At 42.5% G+C, this 27,137-nt stretch overlaps 1 long non-coding RNA gene across 1 annotated transcript; it reads right to left on the bottom strand.

The window, feature by feature from the left end:
• Window positions 1-18,247: 18,247 nt before the first annotated feature.
• On the bottom strand, window positions 18,248-26,494 carry LOC123448356. Its single transcript, XR_006631704.1, has 2 exons — window positions 25,883-26,494; window positions 18,248-18,781 (listed from the first exon to the last, which is right to left on the bottom strand). It is a non-coding gene; the product is annotated as an uncharacterized LOC123448356 (long non-coding RNA).
• Window positions 26,495-27,137: the final 643 nt, after the last annotated feature.

Genomic DNA, 27,137 nt, shown 5'->3' with positions numbered 1-27,137 from the left:
CTCTTTCCGCGACCCCTCTCCCTGCCAAACCAGCAAAAAGGGGACAGTTGAGGCCCCCATAGGTGTAGATCCTTCACTGACATCTTTGGCGTGCCAGGTAGGGGGATCGCCGGAAGCAGGCCGGCGTCAGCGCCGCCCCAATCCGATGAGCCGCTCATCGGCTCCACAGATCCTAGTTCGCCGCTGCATCTTCCTTGAGTAGGAGGAATCAGTGGTTCCTCTGCCCGCGCAAGAGCTCATAGCGCCTCCATAGGTGTTATGCGAGCGCGGGTGGAAGGAGTGGAAGCCCCGAGCTCCGCATCGCCCGGCCGACACACCTCCTTGGAACGTCGCGCTGTTGTCGAGGGCGTGACAGGGGGCTTCGGCCAGACTTCCGACGCTTACTCTGACCAATGCACCTCTTCGGAGTGTTGCATGGTCGTCGAGGACGCGTCCGAGGCCCCAAACCGACCCTTCACGCGCCCTCCGGCTCGCATTTCTGCTTGGAGCATTGTGACGCCAGAAATATGCGCTCGGGGGCTCCGCCAACAAATCTCTTGCAAAAGAGATGAGAAAGTGTTACGCCCCAGCGTGCCTCTTTCCTCCAGAGTGGCCAAAGGACACCGGCGAAAACCTCGTCGGCAAAGTAGGCCGCTGGAGGCAACATCAGCTTGACGGGGGTATGGATACTCCTCCCCGGCAGCACCTTCATACGCTTCGGCTAGAAATGTCGCGACGAGCGAGATAAGTAGAGAAGCAAACTTCTCGCCAGACTCTTGGTAGATTAGTTGTGTTGTTTTGAAGCATCGACTTTTGTATGAGAATCCCTCACACAAATGGACCTTGCTAGGATCGGTGCACTCTGACTCCGTTTCGAGCCTGTTAAACGACTTGAGCGGCCATAGAGCGCCCTTATCTCGTTTCAAACTTGCTCAACATTTCGGATGGCTACGTAGCACCTTATTTCGCCTCGAGTCGCGCTCGATGATTTAGATGGTTGCACTGAGTGCGGTGAGGAGCCTTGCCGGTGACGACCTCCTCTATTAAGTTTTCTGAGGATCCGCTCCTCTAAGGGCTCGCGGCAGGATAAGTCAAGCCGGCAAGCATCCGGAAAGTGCAAGGAAATAAGCATACAAAATGAGAGTCGAATAAAGGATGCAACTATTCATTCATTTGTGTGGATACATTTGATACCGCTTACAAAGCGTTGTTGTCCTAACCTAAAGACTCTGTCTTTTGATGAGGATCGAACTACGCGGAGGAATTGGAGTTCATGAAGACAAGATGCGGCAAGGCCCGCGGTACATCCATGTTTGCTCCTCCGGGACCAGCACTATACCAACGATAACGGGTTCGGCCTCGTCAAGCCACAGGAAGGGGCACCGGATCCGGTTGAGATCCTCCCCTCCAAGTAGGGAGGGGGGCGTGACCAGGTTGCGCCAGTGCAGGAAGCACTCAGTCCGAGCCGGGGGAATCGTCCTCCGACTTCATTCCCCCAGGCTTGAGGCTAGGCTCAGCGCTGTCACCGCTGCCGCCCTCCTCGTCACTGTCGCTTGAAGCGGAACAACCAATGCCGATCGAGCTTTCTTCGCAACAGCCGAGACGCACACCGAAGCGCCCATAGAACTTGACGACGAGCACACGGGCCTCCATCAGCTTGAAACAGAGGACGTAGCCGTCCTCGAGTCCATGAGCCCGGGCGAAGGTCTTCCAACCGCTCCCGAGTAGCATGGAATGAGGCTTCGGATACTCCGTGTGCACCTGCATGGCGCCATGAGAACATACATGCGCTCGCAGCCATAAGACGGGTGACGGTCGACCTCCATCACCATGGCAAAGCCATGAGGGAGATGCAGGTCACCCCGAAGGGGGCCAAGAAGCTCTGCGATGAACTCAAATGGCGTCACCTCCGAGTGGCCACCCAAAGAAGAAGGTACAAGGAGGGAGACTGAGGCTGCACTCCGCCTCCCTCGGCCACGGCACCCGCGCCCTTGGCCCCTCGAGCCTTTCCCGCCACGGTTGACGGGGCTGCCGCTAGCTGCGGCTCTTGAAGTGTGGCAAGATCCGAGAAGGATCTCCTTGCCGCCCTGGTGGCCGACGGAGGCTGGCCGCGTCCCATGACTATGGTTATGTAACGCCCAAGATGCGACCCTATACTTATTTTGGCGTGAGGGCCTCGACAGGGATAGGAGCGCATCTCATCGTTTCGCAAGAATGGATATCATTACAGGTACATGTACTGAAGAGAAGAGTATATGGAATTGGCTTACACTCACCACAAGCTACATCAGAGTCACATCAGTACAATACATAATCATCATGAAGAAGAGCAGGGTCCGACTACGGACGAAAACAAACGATAAAAGAACGACGTCCATCCTTGCTATCCTAGGCTCCCGGCCTAGAACCCATCCTTGATCAATGAAGAAGAAGAACAAGAAACTCCAAATGAACAATCAACGCGCTAATGTCAACTAAGCCTTTACTGTACCTGCAACTAGTGTTGTAGTAATCCGTGAGCCACAGGGACTCAACAATCTCATTTCCAAAGGTATCGAGACTAGCAAAGCATAATGGGTGAGGTATGGTTAAGTGGTCAGGCTACAGCAAGCGACTAAGCAATATGTGAGGTGGCTAACTTACGAGTACAAGAATAAGAGGGTGGTGATCTATGCATAACGGACGTGAACTGCTGATGATCAAATGAATGATCCTGAACACGTACTTACGTCAAACATAACCCCACCATGTTCTCGATCGGAGAAGGAGCTGACGAAAGACACAGTCATGGTTACGCACTCAGTTGGCATATTTTTATTTAATTTAACTTCAAGTTATCTAGAACCGGATGTTAAACAAAGTTTCAACGCTGCCACATAACCGCGGGCACGGCTTTCCGAAAGATTTAACCCTGCAGGGGTGCTCCAACTAGTCCATCACAAACTACCACACGCTGCGACGGAATGACCTCGATCAGGGAAACCCGTGATCTCCCCGGGTTCCTATTGGAAAACCTCAACCTCGAGATAACCCAAAGCATCCTCGGAATCCCTCACACAAGACGCTCGAGAAAGGTAAAACAAGTCCAGCAAGGCCGCCCGACGTGCCGACAATCCCTATAGGAGCCGCGTATCTCGTTCTCAGGGCACAATCGGATGAGCGCAGCGTACAGTGGCCTGATATAAATCACCCGAGTTGCCCCGGGTTGGCCCCGCACACGACTCTGTTTTGGACCAGCACCATCAGCACTGGCCCTCCCTGTATTATGTAGAATTACTCCTCGGGTTCATGACGCCCTATGTTTTTCAGTATTAACAGAATTATTATGTTTGGCAAATATAGTACCAATGTTGGGCCTTGCCAGACGAGCTTTATCCCAAACGAGAATCTGAGGGGTCCCCATAATAACTCCAAGCATGTTAGGAGCACTCATTTATGGAACATAACACAGGTAGCCAAAACTAAGGCGACAAAGGTGGAACAAAACACCAGGCTAGAAAGGTCGAGCCTTCCACCTTTTACCAAGTATATATGTGCATTAATTTAAATAGCATAATATGGTGATATAACAAGGAACCCATGTTATCACATGTAAGTAACTGCACCTGCAACTAGCAACGCTAACACATGGTTAAGCAAGCGGTAACATAGCCATTCAGTGGTTTGCTAGGTTGGGAACAAGTTGAAGGTTTCATGGAAATGTTGAGAGGCTGACATTTAACATGTGGTAGGCAATGATAAATAGCGACAGGAACAAAGAACTAGCATGGCAATGATAGTAATGATATCTGGGGAAATGGTCATCTTGCCTAGGATCCCTCTTGGAAGAAGAATGACTCTGTGAAGCAGACGAACCGACGTAGTCAAACGGGTCCTCACATTCCGACACGCTTGCGGAACTCTATCGAGACGAAGGAAACCGGAAACAAGAATCAACACACGATATTCACCACACAATACACAACACACATGATGCATGAACGGCTACAGTTATGCAGGGTATGGCATGACGAATCACAACAATCAACCACTACACATTAAGTGAAAATCAATATGCAACGAGTTGCATATTGACGAAACTCCACATACGAATTATTTAGTTCTATCCCGATTACGTACACAGCAATATTAAATGTTGGTTAAACATGGCAAGAGGTGAAGTGTAATTAAGCTACCTATCTAGGCATTTTAAATGAGGTCGGAAATGACATATAGCATCTCCGAACTGACCTCATACGTTAATTTATAATTCGGTCCAGATATGAACTAACATGGTTAAATATTTGTTAACCAGCAAAGTAAAGTGGTTCACATGATTCTACGCGTCGTTCTAGTCCATTTACATATATGGAACATCTCCAACGGAGCTACGGTTCAAAAGATACGAACACCGCAAGATATGATGGCATGAATGCAATATGTATGCAATGACAGCCACAAGCATCCTAAAACATCCAAACAGCAAGATAATATGAACCTACACGAGATACTAAACAAGTTTCTTATAAGACACGACCAAAACGGAGCAACGGTTCAAAAAAATAAGCTACATAAGAAATAGCTACAATTTGCCGAAAACAACATGTCATTTTCTACACCCCAAAACAATAATATACATAAATCTAAAATGCTCAAACAAGGCATGAGACTGTAGAGGGAAAGATTCACTTCAACACCCTACTAATAACATCTAGCATGGCAGCATGGATCACTAGGAAAAGAACTCACAAAATGGCATCTCACACACAGTTTCAGACTTAGTGAAAATATCACTTTTGACAGTGCAGTTTTAGATCTGAAGGCATATTGACATGAGCAAAACTATATGCTACAGGGCACGAAATGGCATGAAAGTCTACAGCATGCTAGAGAATCTGAAGGACTATAAATAACTCCATTGCACCAACCTCAAAGGAGCTGTAGATCACTAGCAAAACTCATGGCAAGACAGCAACAAAATATAACATATTTCAGACTTAGAAATATTTCAGCATCTCTAAATCAGCACTATTTTCTAGCATGTTGACAACAAGCAAACAACACCTACACATGGATTTCTATAGCAACCAAAATTACCAGGGGCTAGCATGCATATCCAAGGGCATATCTCTAGTTCAAAACTAGTTCATATCATGCAAAGAATAAATCCCACAAAATAGACAAGAGGGCAACATGGCAGAAATACCATGCACGCTAACTTACTCGAAAGACAAAACTAAATGCACAGTTAAAATCTATGGATTTTCTACCTCGAAAACATATATAATATGTGGGGTTCGAAAAATAAACTAACGACACACGTATATGCGAGAATATGTCCTAAACACGACCTAGCAAACAAGCGACGGAACCTACATGCAAAAATGGAAACAGCTAGTCCAAAATACATGGCAAAGGGTCCCGAACAACATGAACATTTTATCTATGGTATTTTAACCATCTGGACACGCACAAAATATCTACGGAATATTTAACATATTAGGACAGCAGGCAAAACTAGGCAAACAATGTGTCAAACCACTCCAAACATGCATGCAAGATGCAAAATATTATTCTACGCAAAAAACTACACGAGTTACATATATAATACACCGTGATCCGACACACGGTTTGAAATCTACGGGCATTTGAAAATCAGCTATATTCCTGAAATATACTAAAATCGCACGAAAATACAAAAACAAAGCTATAGGCCAAAATAGAGGGGCTGGGGTCGATCACCTCACGGCACTTGGGCCGACCTGGGCCTCGCGTGGAGGTGGCCTGGAGGAGGCCGGCCTGGCGGGCGAGGTGGGCCAGCGGGCAGGCTGCCGATGGCATGGCCCACGCGGGCGCTCGGGCTGGGTCTTCCTCTCCTCGCACCCGTGCCCGAGCGGGAGCAGGGCGGCGGCTCTGGGGCGACTCCGGTGAGGCGGCATCGCAGGTGGCCGAGGACGGACGCGAGGGGCGGATCCAGCGAGGCGGCCCTAGAGCTGGCTAGATCCGGCGGGGTCGAGGCTCCGGCAGGGCGAGGAACAGCTTCGGCGGCACCTGTGGACGGCGCGGGGCGGGCAGCTGCTGGATCTGGCGAGCAGGGCCACGGTGGCAACGGCTCAGATGGGCTCCGGCGGCGGCCATCGACGAGGGGCCTCCGGTGAGGGACGGCGCTCTGGCGGCTTGCTGGTGGAGCTCCAGAGGAGGTCGATGGGGCACTGCCATGGAGGGGCTTCGGGAGGAGCTCCTGTGACGCGGCGACGGATCCAGGCCCAGCGGGCCTTAGATGGGCTCGGGTGGGCCCGCGGTGGGACGAGGCGCTGAGGGGAGAGGAGGGCGACCAGGTGGTGGCGGCTAGGGTTTGCTACGCGCGGAATTCTAAGAAGAGAGAGAGGGGTCCGATTAGGAAGGGCTATCCTTCCTTTTATAGCAAAAAGGGTTAGGGTTAGCAGTTTTTTCCCCGGTTTCAACCGCGTGATCTAAATCGGATGGTCTCGAACGCGGGGACGGGCTAAGTGGATGTGTAGAGTAGGCTAGCCGGAGAAGAGAGGGAAAATGGGCACCCGGCAACGTGATTTAAAAATACCGAAAAACATCCGACGAATACGTGTGTGTGTGTGTGGCCCAGGCCCGGCGGCTCCTGTCGGTGCACTAAAGACTGGGGTCTCCGGTGCCACAGACTTGTGCGCGGACACCGACAGCCCCTCCACAGCGGCAAGGCACGTCGCTCGGGCTTAGGGAGGAAGCAAGACTCAGAAACCACCAAGTGCAGATTACAAGCCCCGACAAGCACTCGCGTGTTGGGAAGGATGAAGAGACCCCGACAGTAGTTCCCTGCCGGGGAGATAGACAATGCCACGGCGAGACCCTCCCGCCGAGAAAGAAGGACTCAGCCTCGGCAAGCCACCCTTGTCGGGAAGGCTGACAAGGCCTCGGCAGGCCATCACCTCCCTGTCGAGAGGAACAAGAAGAGCCCCGGCAAGGTAACCCTGCTGGGAAGAAAGAGAAGGCCCGAGGAGAGGCGCGGGCCTAGGATGCCCTCGCGACCTGCGGACGCCTCCACCAATGAGCACGCCACTGACGATGCATGAGCCATGCATCCACCCTCCCGCCAGCGCAACGCCCCGGAGTTGCCACGTGTGGGTACGTGTCCAACCACCCCCCCCCCCCCTGACGAGGTCAGGGATGTCTGTCGAAGCATTTATTGCACCTCTGATAGGGAAGTAACACTGTAACTGTCGGTTGGCGCTGTTTCACCCGTGAACCCACAGTTCACCCACCGAGCCACTGTGGTGACCCCTTTTCCTATAAAAGAATGTCCGAGGCTCAGTGGTAGGGGATTTTTGGCCTTGTGACAAATCGAAAGGTTGTAAAAAGGGACAGATCTACAGTAACCCAAAACCAATAACTAAATGCATGCAGTAGTAGGGTTTTACGCACCACGGGGACCAACCCTGGGTAAAAAGATATTGTCGGGGCCTCACTGTTGGTTCTGCTCTTGCCGCAACCCCTCTCCCCGCCAAACCAACAAAATGGGGACCGTTGAGGCCCTCATAGGTATTGATCCTTCACTGACAGAGTGAAGTGGAGAATCATTGTAAAGAAGATCAAATTCATACGATATGATCGAGGAGGAGAATATATGAGTTATGAGTTTGGCACTCCCTTAAGACAATGTGGAATTGTTTCATAGTTGACACCGCCTGGAACACCACAAAAAAATGGTGTGTCTGAACAGCGTAATCTTACTTTATTGGATATGGTGTGATCTATGATGTCTCTTGCTGATTTGCTGTTATTATTTTGGGGTTATGCATTAGAGATAGCTGCATTCACTTTAAATAGGGCAATATCAAAATCTGTTCAGACGATGTCATATGAACTACGGTTTGGCAAGAAACCAAAGTTCTCGTTTCTTAAAGTTTGGGGATATGATGCTTATGTCAAAAAGCTTCAGCTAGAAAAGCTGGAACCCAAAGCAGAGAAATGCGTCTTCATAGGATACCCAAAAGAGAGAGTTGGGTACACCTTCTATCTCAGATCAAAAGGCAAAGTGTTTGTCGCTAAAATGGAACATTTCTTGAGAAAGAGTTTCTCTCGAAAGAATTGAGTGGAAGGAAGATATAACATGATGAGGTTGTAGAACGTTTACTTAAACTAGAGAGTAGCGCACCGCAAAAAGATGTTTCTGTGGAGCATACACCAGTTGAAGAGGAAGCCAATCATGATGAACATGAAGATTTGGATCAAGTTGCTATCAAACCTCGTAGGTCGACAAGGGCACACACCGCTCCTGAGTGGGATGGTAACCCTCTCTTAACAGTCATGTTGTTAGACAATAATGAACCTACGAGCTATGGAGAAGCGATGGTGGGCTTGAATTCCAACAAATGGTTAGAGGCCAGGAAATCCGAGATATATGAAGTATTACCTAAAGGGCGAAAGGCCATTCAGAATAAATGGATCTTTAAAAAGAAGACGGACGCTGATGGTAATATCACCGTCTATAAAGCTCGACTTGTGGCGAAAGGTTTTTCACAAGTTCAAGGACTTGACTAGATGATACTCTCTCACCCATAGCGATGCTTATGTCCGTAAGAATCATGTTAGCAATAGCTGCATTTTTTTGATTATGAAATTTTGCAGTGGATGTCAAAACAGCGTTCCTTAACGGTTTCCTTAAGAAAGAGTTGTATATGATGCAACCGGAAGGTTTTGTCGATCTAGAGAATGCTAACAAAGTGTGCATGCTTCAGCAATCCATTTATGGACTGGTGCAAGCATCTCGGAGTTGGAATCAGTTTTTTGATGAGGTGATCAAGGTGTTTGGGTTTATACAAATTTATGGAGAAGCTTGTATCTACAAGAAAGTGAGTGGGAGCGCTATAGCATTTCTAATATTAGATGTGGATGACATATTGTTGATTGGAAACAATATATAATTTTTGGGAAGCGTAAAGGATTATTTGAATAAGAGTTTTGCAATGAAGGACCTAAGAGAAGTTGTTTTCATATTAGGCATCAAGATCTATAGAGATAGAGAGAGACGTTTGATAGGACTTTCATAGAGCACATACCTTGACAAAGTTTTGCAGAAGTTCCAAATGGATCAGTCCAAGAAAGGGTTCTTTCTTCTATTGCAGGGTGTAAAATTGAGTAAGACTCAATGCCCATTGTCTCTAGAAGATAGAGAAAAGATGAGTGTTGTCCCATATGCTTCATCCATAGGCTCTATCATGTATGCAATGCTGTGCACAAGACCTGATGTCAGCCCTGCCATTAGTATGGTCGAAAGGTTTCAAAGTGGTCTAGGAATGGAATACTAGACATCAGTCAAGAATATTCTAAAGTAACTGAAAAAGGACTAAGGAAATGTTTCTCGTGTATGGAGGTGATCAAGAGCTCGTCAGAAAGGGTTACGTGGATGCAAGCTTGGAGACTTATCAGGATGACTCTAAGTCGCAAACCGGATACGTATATATTCTCAATGGGGGTGGAGTAAGCTAGTGCAGTTCCAAGCAAAGCGTGGTAGATGATTATACATGCGAAGGGGAGTACATAGCTGCCTCGGAGGCGGCTAAAGAAGGTGTCTCGATGAAGGCGTTCATCATAGATCTTGGAGTTGTGGCCAGTGCACTGGATCCAATGACTCTGTTCTATGACAACACTCGTGCCATTGCTCTAGCCAAGGAACCAAGGTTTTACAAGATGACCAAACACATAAAGCGACGCTTCAATTCCATCCACAATTACATCAAGTTGGAGGACATAAATATTTGTGAAGTGCACACGGGTCTGAATGTTGCAGATCCGTTGACTAAACCTCTTGGCAAAGCATGATCAACGCGAGAATTTTATGGGTATTAGATTCATTATGATAGATATCACATAGTTATGTGAGCTAGATTACTAACTCTAGTGCAAGTGGGAGATTGTTGGAAATATGCCCTAGAGGCAATAATAAAGTGGTAATTATTATATTTCATTGTTCGTGATAATCGTTTATTATCCATGCTAGAATTGTATTGATTGGAAACTCAAATATATGTGTGGATACATAGACAACACAATGTCCCTAGTGAGCCTCTATAGGACTATCTCGTTGATCAAAGATGGTCAAGGTTTCCTAGACATAGACATGAGTTGTCATTTGATAACTTGAGCACATCGTTAGGAGAATGATGTGATGGATAAGACCCAAACTATGAACATAGCATATGATCGTGCCAGTTTACTGCTACTATTTTCTGCATGTCAAGTATCGTTTCCTATGACCATGAGATCATGCAACTCCCAGACAATGAAGGAATGTCTTGTGTGTATTGAACGTCACAAAGTAGCTGGGTGACTATAAAGGTGCTCTACAGGTATCTCCGAGGGTGTCTGTTCCGTTGGCGTGAATCGAGACTGGGATTTCTGACTCTGTATGGCGGAGAGGTATCTCTAGGCCTACTCGATAATACAACATCACAATGAGCTTGCAAGCAATGTTACTAAGGATTTAGTCATGGGATCTTTTATTACAGAACGAGTAGGGAGACTTGTCGGTAACGAGATTGAACTAGGTATGGAGATACCAACGATCGAATCTCGGGCAAGTAACATACCAATGGACAAAGGGAATAGCATATGGGATTGGTTGAATCCTTGACATCGAGGTTCGACTGATAAAGATCGTTGTAGAATATGTAGGAGACAATATGGGCATCCAAGTCCCGTTGTTGGTTATTGACCGAAGAGTGTCTCGGTCATGTGTGCATAGTTCCCGAACCCGCAGGGTCGACACACTCGGTGACTATATAAGCATAAATGAGTCTTCATGTTGGTGACCGAAGGTTGTTCAGAGTCCCGGACGTGACGAGGAACTACATAATGATGCGGAGGTAAAGATTGATATATAGGATGAAGGTCATTAGAGTCCAGAAGTGTTCCAGGGTGCACTGAGGGGGATGAAGGACTGCCGAAAGGGGTTTAGGGAGGCCCCGACAATTTTTGGGGGCCTCATGGGCCAAGGAGAGGGGGCACCGCAACCCACCAGGGGGCTGGGCGGAGTCCGTCACCCATGCCCACTTCGGCCGAAGGGGAGGATGCCTCCTCCTAGGGCGTCGCTAGCCGAACTTGGGTGGAACGGCACCCATGTGGAGGGGCCACCAACCCTAGCCATCGCCCCCTTGGCGGCAGACCCCTAGAGGAAACCCTAGGGCGCCCTCTCCTCTCCCTTCCCTCTATATATAGAGAGGTAGAGAGAGGGCAGCCACACGACAACTTGCCACGGCGCTGCTCTTCCTCTGCCTCGTAGTTTCTCTTCTCCATATACCGGACTGCGAAGCTCTGCTGAGTTATCACTACCAACACCTCACCATGCCATGGTGCTGTCGGAGGACTTAGGCTGCTACTTCACCATCACTCGCTGGATCAAGGAGGTGAAGGTGTCACCGAGCTGTACGTGTGTTGAATGCGGAGGTGTCGTCCGTTCGGCACTTGATCGGGAGTGCGCAGGACTGTTCATGATGGGATCACGAAGATGTAGCACTACATCAACCACGTTCTTGAACTCTTCAGCTTATAAATCTACAAGGGTATGTAGATTCAATCTCTCCTCTCTTATATGGTCATCACCATGGATAGATCTTGTATGTGCGTAGGAATTTTTTTTGTTTCCCATGCAACATTCCCCAACAAATATAACCCTCATGGTCAATAAGTTCAACAAGTTCTACAAGAATAGAGGAAAGGAAAGAAGCTCCAACTCAAGATATAATGAAAAGTGTTCTTCAAGTCATGACCGAAATTGTTACAATTGTGGAAGACCCGCACACTTCTCAAATGAGTCCACGACCCCTTCCAAAAGGAGAGTGATACATCTTCAACATATCAATAATATATGAAGTATTCATGCCATATTTACCTATGTTTACAATACTTGTATATGGTTTTGATGCAATTTATTTGATTTAATTAGAACTAACCTAGACTGACATTTTTTCAGTAGAGTTACCATGGTGTTTTTTTTGCAGAAAATAAAAGTTCTCAGAATAGCCCGAAACTTTTTGACAAATATTTCTGGACAATAGAGAAATACCAGAGTGAAGAACCACGGGAGAGGATCCACCTGTGGGCCACAAGCCAACAGGGTGCTCCCTATTAGCTTGTGGGGCCCACGTGGCTCCACTAAACGTGATTCCAAAGCTGAAAATTCATATGAATCCATAAACCCCCAAAAATTAACCTAGAACTTCCACTCCATCGCTGCCACTCTCTATATCTCAGAGAAACCCATCTGGAGCCTTTCCAGTACCCTACTAGAGGGGGAAATCATCACCAGTGGCCATCTTCATCATCACGGTGATGTCCATGATGAGGATGGTTCAGTTCACCCTCGGGGCTGAGGGTATGCACTAGTTGCTATGTGTTTGGTCTCTCTCTCATGTTCTTGATATGTCATGATATTAATGTATCACATGCCTTGTTAATATAGTTGAATCATATGGTGTTCTTCCCTTTCTCTCTTTTTCTGATGAATTAAATATTTTCCTTTGAGATTTTGTTATGTCAAATTGAATATTGGATATGAAATCACTTGATGTATGTCTTGGTACTCAACTTCATATTTTTGTGGTGACAATGGGTTAATCTATGCATAGGGGTTGATACACGTTCTTGTCCTACTTTCTCCGATAGAAATCTTTGGGTACTCTTGGAAGTCATTTGTGTTGAGTTGAATATGATGAATCTCAAATTGTTTGATGTATGTTGAATAATTAACCCACGGATACTCATGGTGACATTGGAGTATGTAGGTGACATTAGGTTTGATTGATATGTATCATTGGTGTTATTTTACTACGAACTCTAGAGCTGTTTGTGACACCTATAGGAATAGCTCAATAGATTGATCAGAAAGGGTAACTTTGAGGTGGTTCTACTACGAATAACAATTTCATCTCATGTTCTCCACTATATATAAACTTTGGAGTGATTCTTAGTTGCACATTGACGGATCATCGTATCATTCTATTATGTTAGGATTGTTCAGAGATTGCACTAGTGAAAGTATGGACCCGCCCTACTTTCAAGCATTTATATAACGTTTTGCTTGTTGTTTACCATTTTCTACCTTTGTGTTTTTGTTAATTCAGATTATGAAAATCTATTTCTACTATCCATACTACACTTGTATCACCATCTCTTCATCGAATTAGTGCACCTATAAAATTTGTCATTTTATTGGGTGTGTTGGGGACACTAGAGATTTCTTATATTTGATTGCAAGGTTCTTTGAGATAGACCGTCTTCATCCTACACCTCCCACAGATTGGTAAACCTTAGGTCATCCACTTGATAGAAAATTGATATTGTCCTACAAAACTCTGCGCTTGGAGGCCCAATAGAGTCTATAAGAATAAAGATGTGTAGTAGACACCAAGCTCTTTTCTGTCGCCGTTGTATGCGAGGTGAATGCAAGGTATAACTTTAGATCTAGCAATTAAATCATTTAATTTCTTGTTTTTCACTAGTTTGGTTTTATACAAGAAAACTACAAAAAAAGGAATTTAGGTTGCCTCAATTGCTTCGCCTTTTTAATGTCTTTTGTAAAAATGATGGTTCGGAAAATTGTGCTCAGTTTTTAGAGGAATAATTTATAAAAATGATGAATGTGAAATAATTGAATGATGATCATTATAGTAATGTTATTAGTATGAATTCTTTTAGTATCCATGATGCTAATGATATGCAAAGCCACAAGCTTGCGGATGCTATGTTTGATGAAGATGATATTTTTAGTCCCCCAAGTTTTGACGATCAAATTTATTATGATGAAAGCATGCCTCCTACTTACGATGATTATATTCATGAATATGGGATTGGAAGAGTCTAAACTCTAGGTACTAATGATCCCACTATTTTGGAGGGTGTTGAATCTTTTCATAATGATAAAAGTCAATTTGGAGAGGTCATGACTTTATTTAGTGATGGGTCCGCTATTTTGGAAGAGGTTTCAGTTGACTATGATAAAAAAGTTGATATTTTTGATGATTATTGTGATAACATGTACGATATAAAGAGTAATAATAAGCATGAAACTTTTGATCATGCTTTTAATGTTCAATTTGTTTATGTCAATCAAGTATCACATGATAGTTATTTTGTTGAGTTTCCTCCCAACACTATTCTGAATAAGAAGAAAATTGCTTATGTGGTGAGTAATGAAAATTCTAAGATTGTGGATCATGAAAATAATGCTTTATGTGATAGTTATATTGTTGAATTCCTTCATGGTTCTACTGAAAACTATTATGAGGGAGGAACATATGGTTGTAGGTATTGCTATAATATCAAGTTTCCTCTTATGTGTTCAAAGTTTTGAAGTCATGCTCGTTCTCCATTCCTATGCTAGTTAATTATTTCACCCGTAAATTGTTTTCTCACAAAATCCCTATGAATGGGAAGTGGGTTAGACTTCAATTCTTTACTTTTATGTGAGCATCATTAAAATCATCATGCCTAGCTAAAAGGCATAAAAGAAAAGCGCTTGTTGGGAGACAACCCAACACTTTTAATTTTTGTTTTTTGTGTTCACATGATTAATATACTGTGTTAATCATGTTTTTTATCTTTTATTTTAGTAAGGTTCCAAGCAAAATATTTGGGATAGTGTCGATACTTTTTTGTTTGATTCTGCGCAAAAACAGAAACATTTACATCGAGTGCATAATTTCTATGATGTTACTGGAGCGTCAAACAATTATGACATTTTTACACAACTTTTATATGCAAATTCTATGTGTTTATTAATTTTTAATAATTGATAGAGTAAGGGAAATATGGTGTTCATTCAGATCTTGATAGGTTGTTATGTTTTCGACAAATTGTGTTTTGAATGCATAGTTTGCTTGTTTTAGTTTTTCTATAGCTTATATTGAGTGATATAAATTATGGTAATGATATAATACATTAGGTATTATGTGAGAACAATTGTTAATATTTTCTTGGCAGTACCTAAGTGCATGATCTATCTTTATTACACTAGCCGCTCTCGCGAAGTTCCGTTAAGTTTTTTGTGATTGAAGTTTTCAAGTTTCGGGTGAAATACCGATATGAGAAAAATAAGGAGTAGAAAGAACCTAAGATTGGGGATACCAAAGGAACCCCCGATGTAATATCCACGAATATTGAAGCGTCTAAGCTTGGGGATGCCCCAGATGGCATCCCCTCTTTTGTCTCCGACATTATCGGTATATCTTACTTGGAGCTATATTTTTATTCGTCACATGATATGTGTTCTTCCTAGAGCATCATTTATTTTGTTAGAATTTCCTTTATGTTATTAATAATCATGTTTTTGAATAAAAAAAGTTCCAATAACTTGCTTGAGAATGCTTGAATTGCATGTGTGATGTGTGTTGTATAAAAACAAAAACTTTTGTTGTAGTGTTCGAATTATGAGATTTTACACGAAGGTGGAAAGTTTCTGAATTTTTTACAAAGTATAGTAATACAAATTATTTTCCACTTCCTATATTTTCAGAATTTTTGTACATACAGAAGTATCCTTTTTAAATTATTTACTACAAACTATGCTATTTGGAAATATCGATGTCATAGTTTTGTTATCTACTTATCCTAGAGTTTTCATGGCTTATATTGATGGATATTTATATAAGCAAGAGTGTCGATCCCAACAAGGAGAAGAAGGAAATCAAAAGCAATTTCAACAAGGTATTCTCTACAAGTGATATGAGTAATAGTGATAAGTAGTTTTGTAGCAAGATAATTCATAATAAGTGACAAGTAACAATAGTAGAAAGTTTGTATCAAGATAGATCAATCCTTTTTATGGCAAAGGACAAGTCCGAAAGTACTCTTATATGAAGCAAGCGTTCCTGTGGACACATGGGAATTTCTGTGTTGTCATGTTCATCATGTTGAGTTGATTCACGTTCGTTACTTTGATAATTTGACATGTGGGTGAACTAGTGTTAAGATGTTGTTATTACTTGAAACCCACTTATCATTACCCCCTCACGCAAGAATCCACATCTATAAAAGAAGAATTAAGATAAATCTAACCATAGTATGAAACATGTGGATCCAAATCAGCCCCTCATGAAGCAACACATATACTGTTGTTTAAGATTCCGTCACTCTCGCAACCCATCATCTACTTATTACTCCATAATGCCTTCCCTTAGGCCCATAACATGGTGAAGTGTCATGTAGTCCATTTTCACACGACACCCCTAAGAGAAGCAACCAACATAAACATCATTAAAATATCGAACGAATACCAACTTCACATGGTTACTCATAAGAAGACTTCTCCTATGTCCTCGGGAACAATAGTAACTACTCACACCTCATGAACATGTTCAAGTTCAGAGATATAATAATGGGAATCAAGGATCTAAATATAATATATTTCACCAAGTAAACCAATTACCATAAACTACAAGATGTAATCAACACTACTAGTAACACACACGTACCAATTTAAGATTTTGAGACAAAGATTAAAAACAAGAGATGAACTTGGGTTTAAGATGAGATGATGATGGTGAAGATGTTGATGAAGATTGGTACTCCCACGAAGGAGGAAGCGTTGGTGTTGACGATCACTTCGATTTCCCCCTCTCGGAGAGAAGTTTCTCTGGAAGAATCTCTCTGTCGGAGAGCGAAAGGGCCCCTATCCAGATTTCCGTCTCGAGATGGTACCATTTCATCCCAAAAGTATCCTTATGATTTTTTTCTAGGGTAAAACACACCATATAGGATGAGGGCGGTCGGGAGACCTCCTCGGGCCCAACAAGACACCAGGGCGCGCTTACGCGGGGGGGGGGGGATGCACCCTGTTGGCTTGTGGCCAGCAGGTGGCCCCCCTCTGGTATAATTTTGGACCAATAATTCTTATATATTCCCTACAAATTCTCCGTGAAGTTTCAAGTCATTTGTAGTCTAGTGAACTTTCAGCATTTATCTTGGTTTTCAGGTCTAGAATTCAAGTTTCTCTTAATTTCCCTCCTTGCAATGTACCTTGCATATTCAAAAAGAAAAACAGAATTGTATCAGAATTTGGAGTACTTGACAAGAATATCATAAATATCAATAAGAATTCATGATGCAAAATGGATGTATCAACTCTCCCAAGCTTAGACCTCGTTTGTCCTCGAGCAAAAGACAGACTCAATAATAATGACCACATAATTTAAGAGAGAGGTGTCGATAAAAACATAATATGAACATGAGAGCATCATTAATATTAACATGGAAACAGCTTTTATTTTCATCATATAGCTTCTCATAAACAAGTAACAATATATCCACAACATTCAAGTATAAATCATAAACTTTATTGGAAAAGAACAAACTATGTTCTTAGTCATCTAGAAAATCATAATTCATCATATTTCACACGAGAGTCTATGTAAGAGCTTTCACATTAGCAACTTCACATACTCAACTATCATTTAGTCTTCTATGATTGCTGACACTCATTGCATATTTTTGAAGCTAATGTTTTCATCGGACACATAGGAAGATAAGAGCTTCATTATTTTACCACCCAACTTATTTACCTCAAGGATAATGTCAACAATAATGGTTCATGATCTCCTACATTCAACTATATGTATATAGGGGGGTCGACTATTCGTCACCCACGATGAGGAATTGGTATTCCTCGCCCCACTCAGAATGTGCGCCAAAACCAACCAGTCCTCCTCCTTGTAAGATTACCTTCCCACAGTACCTAATGAGTCCTAAGATTACCTTCCCATAGCACCTAATGAGTCGTAAGATTACCTCTGCATCACACTAACCAGCGGGCTAACATAGCAGCCAACGTAAGATTACGAAGGCCTTATATACAAATTTACACATACAAGAAAGAACAGAAGCTGCCATTCATCACAAATAATAAAATGGAAGCTGCCATTCATCACAAATAATAAAATGGAAGCTGCATATGATATTTTTTGAGCAACTAATTTTTGTGAAGTGCTGAGAACTACGCCATGTAATGAATGTGACTTTGTTTTGATGTCCATGTTTACTACGTCATGTAAAAAATGGCACTGTTTTGACAATCCCACTTATTATGCTACTTAAGAAATCATGGTGGATCTCTTGTGTGAATGTGAGTTATCATACCGCACAATCACGGATGGTCATGCATGGATAACAGAAGAACCCACCCCCAAAAAAGGCTAACAGAAGAACTGCATGCTTGCTTGACAAAATCAGTATAATGTCTTTTTGGCCTTTTCTCTACTAACATAGCAGTATATATAACTAGCTCTTTGCAAAGAAAAAACCGACAACCGAAACAATATCACTTGCTGCAAAGGATGAGAAGAGTATACAATGAAGGCAACCACTGGTTTGGTAAATTGACCACTCCAAAATATTGTCAATGACAGAGAGCATCCACGTACCAGATAATTAACATAACACTTATCAGTCTGTTTATACCATCATACCTACCAGGTTTAAGAATAATCGAGGGAAATTGCAGAAAGACGTCTCCAAAGGATCACATTTTTCAGAAATTTTTTCAAACAGATTTAGAGATGTCCAACACAAGGCCTTCATTCTTTCGTAGACTACTTTTGATTTGTTGGAAGAGGAAGACAGGGGTAAAATGGTGTTGCATAACGAAACTTCATAGGAAACCAGCACCTTGCATTGTCCCTGGAGGACTGACGCCATCACTTAGCCAGCTGATGCGATGCAAGAGAGCAGTGTGATGGGGTGACTGGCCCGACACCGAGACATCATGGTGGTTGTGATCAAGGATACCCGCATTCTGGCATAAGAGATGTGCGAGCACCCTCTATAACACGAGGAGGCTGCATTAACTCCTTGCTCCAATAAATACAAAGAAGTCATGCATGTTGAAACATGACATCAAAAAGAGATTCATAAAACGCATATGTTTTACATAACTATTGAAACAGAATGGGGATGCAAAGATGACATAAGAAGATACAAAAGTACAATGATCTTAAAGAAGAGACGAAACAAGTCATATCTGCACTATATCATACATACTGTAAGTCTAAAACTTCTGGCTACAATAGAGTTATACAACTATCATAAATTTATGCAACAGTTTGAACTGTGGAATTAGCATTGTCCTTTTTTGAACTGAGAAGCAGAAAACAAAACAGAGCAAAAACAAATAGAAGTATGCAAACGCTCAGAAAGAACAAATTATACAAGAACAAAGGGAACCTTAAACTTTTGCTTTCCTCTTCATATACAAGTAAGCAAAAATCTCTAAGATTATGTGCTTAAAAGCTTGGCATGATAATTTACATTCCTGACAAAATTCGTACAAACATTATTTTACAACAAACATAAGAAATAAAATCATATAAACTAGTCTGTAGCTGGGAATTTCAAACAGTATTGGAGATGCATACCATCAATCTATCTTGATTCTAAAAAAATCTAGTAGTAGTCAAAAATAAAGGAAGCCACAATTCATTCATAATTGAATTTGGGGGCAACAGGATATATTTTCGGTCCCCTAAAAAAGGCAGCTTATTAAATCGTATATGCAGTAGTACGCCGCCCCCCAACCCACCCCGCGCGCACGCACACACACATCAATCATGCACGGGAATTCAAGCTTTTTGATGAAACATGGGCATGGTACATGACAATACTAAACACTCTTCCTCCCTTCAATCATGCCAGGTAATCAATGGAGAATGGAAACAATAGTTTTTTATTATTAAAAATGATATGTTCACAAAGTAATATGAATATATCATCATAGTCCTAAAAATATAAATTAGCATCTACATGCCGAGTAAAGGTAGACCATAAATAACACAATCTATGAACAAAAACAATGAGATATCTGACTAAGAACATAAAAACTATGCGAAAAGAAATTATTACATCCGAGTACTAAGCTTGTAGGATAGCTATACCTAAAAAAATATGGGGACAAGACCAAAATGTAATATACATAATGTTTCAGCTCTGCACTGGAGGACACAATCCATCCTAATTCAGTTAACCAATTTTCTTACTGAATCTAGCTTAATTCAAGCATATACTTGGCATGGGAGAGTAAACAATACATATTCATGTAAAATGAATGAGAGGGGGCAATACTAAAGAACTGTGATGGGAACACCTAGTTGATGACTGTTGTAGTGGGAGTAGTCGCCAGTGATATTAAAAGATCATACAAGATCAGAAGCTGCTATATAGAAAAAGTAAACAAACACATAATTCGAGCATATATACATTGGATCGGAGAGTAAGACACATACTCATATAAGTTGATGGAGAGTGGGCGATACTGATTGCATTAATATGGTCATAGCAAGTGATAGAAAAGGGCACTCAGATTTCCTTTTTGTAGTTATTAGTTCATACAATTTCAGCAAACACTTCTAATTAAACAAATCCAAAAAAATAGATAATTGGGGATCGAGAATTCCACAACTTATCACTACCAAAAAGAAAAAAATCCCCAAATCAGGGGGAGAAATGCAGGCAAATAATGTCAGTATTAACAAGCGGACATGGCTGCTCGCCCATGGTAGGTGCTCCCATCCCCGGCTACTTCGGGTGCCAAAGTGGGATCCCGTAGAGATGCCTCGTTGCATGGATGGTGACTCTCCTCGTCGGGAGAGATCTCCGTCCTCCCATCGATCGACAGCCTCGTCGGGGCAGGCTCTCCATGGCAGCCTCCTTAGGCCCTGTCACCGGAAAGAGCTCTGCCTCCATCCGCCAGTCCACTTCCTCATCACGAAGCCTCACCGGCGTCACCCTTCCTATAGCGAAGGCAACGATGTGGCTCTCCCATGGAAGCCACCACGAGACTACTCCCTCCGTACCAAAATATATGTCGCTGGAGTAGCTGAACTTTAGCTACTCCAGCGACATATATTCCGGTACAGAGGGAGGAGGGAGGGGTAAAATTACCTCACAAGAGGTGAAGTAAGATTTGTCTAATAACCCGTTTAGGGTGTGAAGACAAATGTAAATGGGTCGTGATAACGTCCACACGTGTGGGCGTTAAGGGCTGTTGCCACACGTCATGTGTGGTGTGTAAGGAAAACAGCCCACACGCATGCGTGTGGACAAAACAGTTAATGCCCACAACGCATGCATGCATGTGGGTTTTCTTTTTGGATTTTCCAGTTTTTAAAATGTCTTATCTTGTATATGAAAAATCCGATTGAACATCTGTTTTCACCATTAAATCCATCGCGACGAGATCTTCAAAACTAGATCTCATATCAATATATGTCGATGAATTTTTTCGAGCAACAGTTGCCATGATTTTGCACTGTAGTTGCCATGGTGTTTACCCTGAAGTTGCCGTGATATGTTTGAGCTATTTTTTCTTCTACATTTAAAACTAAATTTTGACATATTATAAAATGGGGAATAAAGAAACTAGAGTTGCCATGAACCATAAACTAAAATTGCCATGGTGAAAAAATTACCATGGTCAATTAATAAAAATTGCAATAAGAAGTAGTTAAAAATATAACAGTAGCTTTAAATCTAGAAGAAAAAAATAGGTAGAACATGTCATGGCAACTTTAGTGTAAACACTACGGCAACTACAGTTTAAACATCATGGCAACTTTTGGTCGAAAAAATCATCAATCATGGTCAAAATTCTAAACTATCCATGATCTATAAACTAAATTTGCCGTGATGGATTACTAAAAATTGTCATGATCCATGCATTAAATTTTCTGTGGTTAATTACTAAAAATTACCATGGTCAATTAATAAAAATTGTCGTAAAAATAGTTGAGAATATAACGATAGCTTTAAATCTAGAAGAAAAAATAGATAGAACATGGCATGGCAATTGTAGTGTAAACACTATGGCAACTACAGTGTAACATCATGGAACTATTGCCGAAAAAATCCATCGAAACATATCAACATGTGATCTAGTTTTGAAGATCTCGTCGAGACGGATTTAATGGTGAAAACAAATTTTTATTTGGAATTTTTTAAGTAGTAGATAAAACATGTTTAAACCGAAAACCAAAAAAGATTCCTGCTGAGAAAGAAACGGGAGTGTGGGCATAGTGGTTAAATGCCAACACACCAACCTAGACCTACGTGGCACAAAAAACTGCTAAAAAATACCAAGATTAGTGCAAAGCACAAACGAACGCATATCCATGCGTGTGAGCAGTTTACAAACGCCCACACATGTGGGTATTATCTTTTCTCAATTAAATTTACCCGAGCAGGCACAAATCTTATCGATGGGAGAGGTGCGATTCAGCGTATACTGGCTCGGTCGTTCGACTGTTCTTCACCTAGAGCCTTAAATATATATATATATATATATATATATATATATATATATATATATATATATATATATATATATATATATATATATATATATATATATATATATACATACATACATACATATATATATATATATATATACATACATACATACATATATATATATATACATACATATATATATATATGGGTCGCGCTATTCGTCACCGTGGATGAGGAATAGTTATACCCCATCCTATTTTAATATCAATGTATCATATTTTTACGTCCCATAAATTTTATCTTACTTCAGAACCAAAAATGAAACGTAAGAAAATACATTATGTTACGTAAATTTATGAACGTAAAATCATAGTGTAAATGTACATAAAAAACAAATTTTCAGGTCTTGTGACCCATAATTTGGATTTTTATGTCAAATTTTACGTTGTGAATCAATATGAATGTGACTATTTGTATATCATATGTAATTTATGTATGAAACAATCATAAAATTACCTCGGGTGAAGAATAACTTATTTTACACCCTGCATGATGAATAATGTTACTATATATAATATATATGTATATAAACACTATTCTGATCTTGGGATGAGAATAACTATCCTCATCCTAGGCTGACTCGCCCGAGCAGTAGGAGTTGAACTTCCCGAGGTGCACGGTTGAACTTCCGTAAAAAGTGTCCAAATGGGATTTGCAATATACCGTTTGAAAGCTATGGACACCCTGGTCACGGCGTAGGTAGATTTTTAATCAAAATGATCACGATTTAAGAGCAGTTTCAAAAATCGTGTTTGTTCATACAAAAAAATATGAATTGTATTTTTATCCTAATTCTAAACCGTTTGTCGGAATGAAGCAAATGAGATGGCGTTTAATAGCTGCTGCAAATCCCCTCATTTCATACGTTGAATTTTTTTTCAAATTCACTACGGTTAAAGAGGAAATTCAAAAATGGTTCTGAAACCGAACAACTGGGTTCGTATTTCGAGGTTAATTTAAAAACGGCTAGTCCAATCGACGCAAATGATATGGCATTGGAAAGCTTATGAAAATGTGCAGCTGTTCATATAAAAAGTTCCTTCCAAATATGAACGGTTTAAAAATAACTTAGAAAATGGTAGAAGTTGTACCGAGTTCGTGTTTTCTCGTTAATTCCACAATGGTTTCTCGGAATGGAGCGAATGATATGGCGTTCGAAAGTTTGAACAAATGCGAAAATTTTATATGTAGATTATTTTGTTTCCAATTCCTTACGGTTTTAAGTCAGTTTTAGACATAACTAAAAATGTATTTTGGCTGTAGTTTTTACAAACTTTATCGGAATGGGGACAATAATATACCGTTCAAAAGCTACGAGAAATGCAAAACTTTTTCATCCGAATTGCAGAGCTGGTGAACTTCTTTCAACAAACCTTTTAAGTTTTTAGTTTTTATCCTTTCATTCTCATCCGAAATGCATTTTGTGTAGTAGTATCCGAGGTCTTAGTAAACATTGAATGGCTCCATTATTTTATTTTGAACATCTAGGTTTGTTCAAGAAATGGGCAAATCCATTCTCTATAAATTTTGTAAACTATTTTTGTTATTTTACTTTGACCTTTACTCGAACTTGTTGCAACGAACATTCTTAGGTTTCTCTTTATTACTTTTTCCACATCCGGACTTGTGGTGTTGGCACACACACCTCTACACAAAATACTTTTTTTCACCAATGACCCGTAACTTGTGCGTACAACTTGGTAGAACTTCACTGCGACTAACACATTGCCCTAGTACTTGGTGTAATTGTTGTTTTCTCATGATAATTAAAGTGCTTCAACTAACATAACACACACACAATACAAGCCAAAAAAACTTCTTCAGCCATGAAATACGGCATCTCAATTACATTTTCTTGATTCGTACAGAACATACAATTCTTTAGACGATATGTTGTACTAACTTCTACCATTCAGTATCTATACATGGTAACATCGAGGACTGATTTACAACCATGTCACCCCAATACCAATCAGCAGATCAAACAATGGAGGAAAACACACTTTTTTGTTTAAGGCATATACACAAACAACCAGTGTGCACTTCTAGTAGATGGAAAGGGAAGCTTAAAATCTCACAAAACTTCAACCTCCACATCATCTGAATAGAAAAGAATTCATCACCTCCACCGAGAGCAAAATAGCTAGGTGAGAACTTTATATCACAAACGGGAAGAGCATCAACTCCCCTATATGGTGAGACATTTTCGTATAGTTATTATTTTTGATATACCTGAACCTTTGCAATCAATTTACATGAACTTCTCATGTTAAGAGGGAGAGAGAGAGCACTGAGTAGGATATATGCAGCGTTGCGGAGATCTTCAAGCCGGACCAGGTTCACGGACGCATCATGAAGACCGGCAGCGGCATGCAGTAGTAGCCGACAAGATACTGGGTCTATGTGCAATGTGCATAGTCCAAGGCAGAGGTTCAACCGGTGGGCGGGCCAGCGTGCATAAGCTGGTACGGAGAGTTTTGGTCGGGGCTGTAACGCCTCGGAAACACCCGCCGGCGGTCGTTACTCCTGGCGGGATCTAGAGTGGCCCCACATATCAATACTAGTCTTTTCTGCGCACTTTGTCCTCACTCATGCGCACCCGGGATGAACTTCCCGGTCGGTCACCCATCCTATAACTACTCCAAGCCGAGCACGCTTAACCCGAGAGTTCTGTTCGACTGTGCTCCCGGAAAAGAAGGAATTCCTTATTGATATGAGTAGTCTATCATCCCTAATAAGCCAGGCTATCACAGGGGCGGTGCGTGGATTCCTGTTGCTGCATGCATCCATTTGTGATCCATGGCTACCAAAGGGCGCATGCACGAGGGGAGGGCCGTGGTGGAAGTGTGTACCTAAAATGCATCCACACAAAACGCATTTTACCTTTTCTCTAGAGAAAAGTTTAGACAATTTTCAGTTCGAGTGTACCTAAAATGGTAATTCATAGGATTTGTTGTTGTTCTCTGTTCTATTGTTCATAGAATTTTCAGTGCTTCGGTTTGTGAGCCTGAGAATAATAGGTAATATCCTCAAGTGGAATGCCCAACAACTATCAAGGTTGGTAGATTCCTTTCCTGGTACATTCAATTGAGATTTAGGTACAGAGAACTACATATGTCCGGATTCGGTATGTTAGAAGACGTTTGTTCTGAAGCTTGCCTTGTCCATGCTCTTTTATCAAATACAGAACACACATGAGGTTTCTATGCTCTTTTATCACTTGGACATTTGTTACATTTCATTTTTTAAAACTAGCACATAAATTGTTTTCAAAGTATTTTAGAAAAAATATCATGTCCTCCATGACGTTTTTTAACTCACCTAGTAGTAGAACTTGAACAGTTCGAAGACATAATTTTTGTTTCAACTTGAACCTAAAGTGTAGAACACACATGAAAAATACTCATGCAATCCAAGCTATATCAATTAGCACGCACAAGGGCTAAGCTAGAAGGGAAAACAAACACACAAAACACGTACTAGTGCAGTGAGACATTTTAGTGAACATTTTGCATGCACACACCAAGTACTAGAGAAGTGAAGAGTGAAGAACCATATTGGACGCACGATGGGTAGGAACCTGTGTGGTGCAGCGGCCGCAATCAGGGGACGGGTTGGGGATGAAGGAGCTCACTGGAGCAGCACCACCTCCATGCACGCAAAATTGGGGCCAATTCGAGATGCGTTCTGGAAGAGTTGACCGGCTGCTGTGGCACGAAATGGACTGCACCGGCCCACCTATCTTTGTTGATGCAAACGTGAGGGAGGACATGAGGAGCAAGATGAGCCAGGGGCATCCGTTAGGAGACGGAGGAGTGGAGTGGATCCGCTGAGGCGGCGATGTATCGGGCGGTGGGTGGCGGTGGTCGACAGCGGGATCCTTGGCGGGAGATGGCCGGTGTTGTAGCTAGGTACTGGCGAAGGTGGGGGAGACCAGGGCAGCGTGGGGACAGTGGACGGGAGGCAGGGGCGGTCGAAATCGGATCTGGCCGGATTTGGCCGGTTCCATGTGTGGCGGCGCTCGGGCGCAACGAGCATCCGGCCGCGGTGCTTGATTTTTGGTCGTGGCGACGGTGACGGTGGTAGGATCTTGAGGCGGCGGCGTCTCCGGTTGGGGCGTGGTGAGGCAAAGGTAGTGACTCCGGTTGGTAGTGGGGCCATGCCTCCGGTTGGGGCCGGGGTAGAGGGTGCATCATCGTTTGGGGGCGGGGTAGAAGATGGATTTTTTCACGATTTTGACTCATGGGATGAAAGTATTTCACGGAATGAACTTTGATTAAAACCATTTCAGGATCTGACCTTTTTTGAAACGCCAGAGCTCGTGGTGTTGCAGACACACATAGAAACGCCAGTCTAATGTGACGTTACAGACGCACATAGAAACGCCAGTCTAATGTGGCGTTGCACACTCGCTCAAACGCCAGTCTAATATGGTGTTGCAGGCCACGAGTGAAACGCCTTCAGCAGTACACATGTTGCTGGCAGCATGCCGTGGGCTGGCTGGATGTCGTCGCTGCGTTCCATAGTGGGTCTGCAACGCCAGCACTGTTGGCATTTCACAATCGGCCTGCAACGCCACATTAGACTGACGTTGCAAGAAAGAAAAAACGTCACGGTAGACAGGCGTGTCACTGTAGGGAGCAACGCCAGCACTGTTGGCGTTTCACAGTGGGTCTGCAACGCCACTGTAGACTGGTGTTGCAAAAAAGAAAAAACGTCACGGTAGACAGGCGTATCACTGTAGGGCTGCAACGCCACGGTAGACAGGCGTTGCATAGTGGGGCAGCAACGCCACGGCTTGTGGCGTTTCTAAAAGGGTCAGATCGTGAAATGGT

This window comes from Hordeum vulgare, chromosome 4H (genome assembly GCF_904849725.1).
Source record: "Hordeum vulgare subsp. vulgare chromosome 4H, MorexV3_pseudomolecules_assembly, whole genome shotgun sequence".
In the NCBI taxonomy this organism is placed as follows: Eukaryota; Viridiplantae; Streptophyta; class Magnoliopsida; order Poales; family Poaceae; genus Hordeum; species Hordeum vulgare.
Note: the sequence above shows the minus strand (reverse complement) of the source record. Positions and strands in the feature narration are given on the sequence as shown.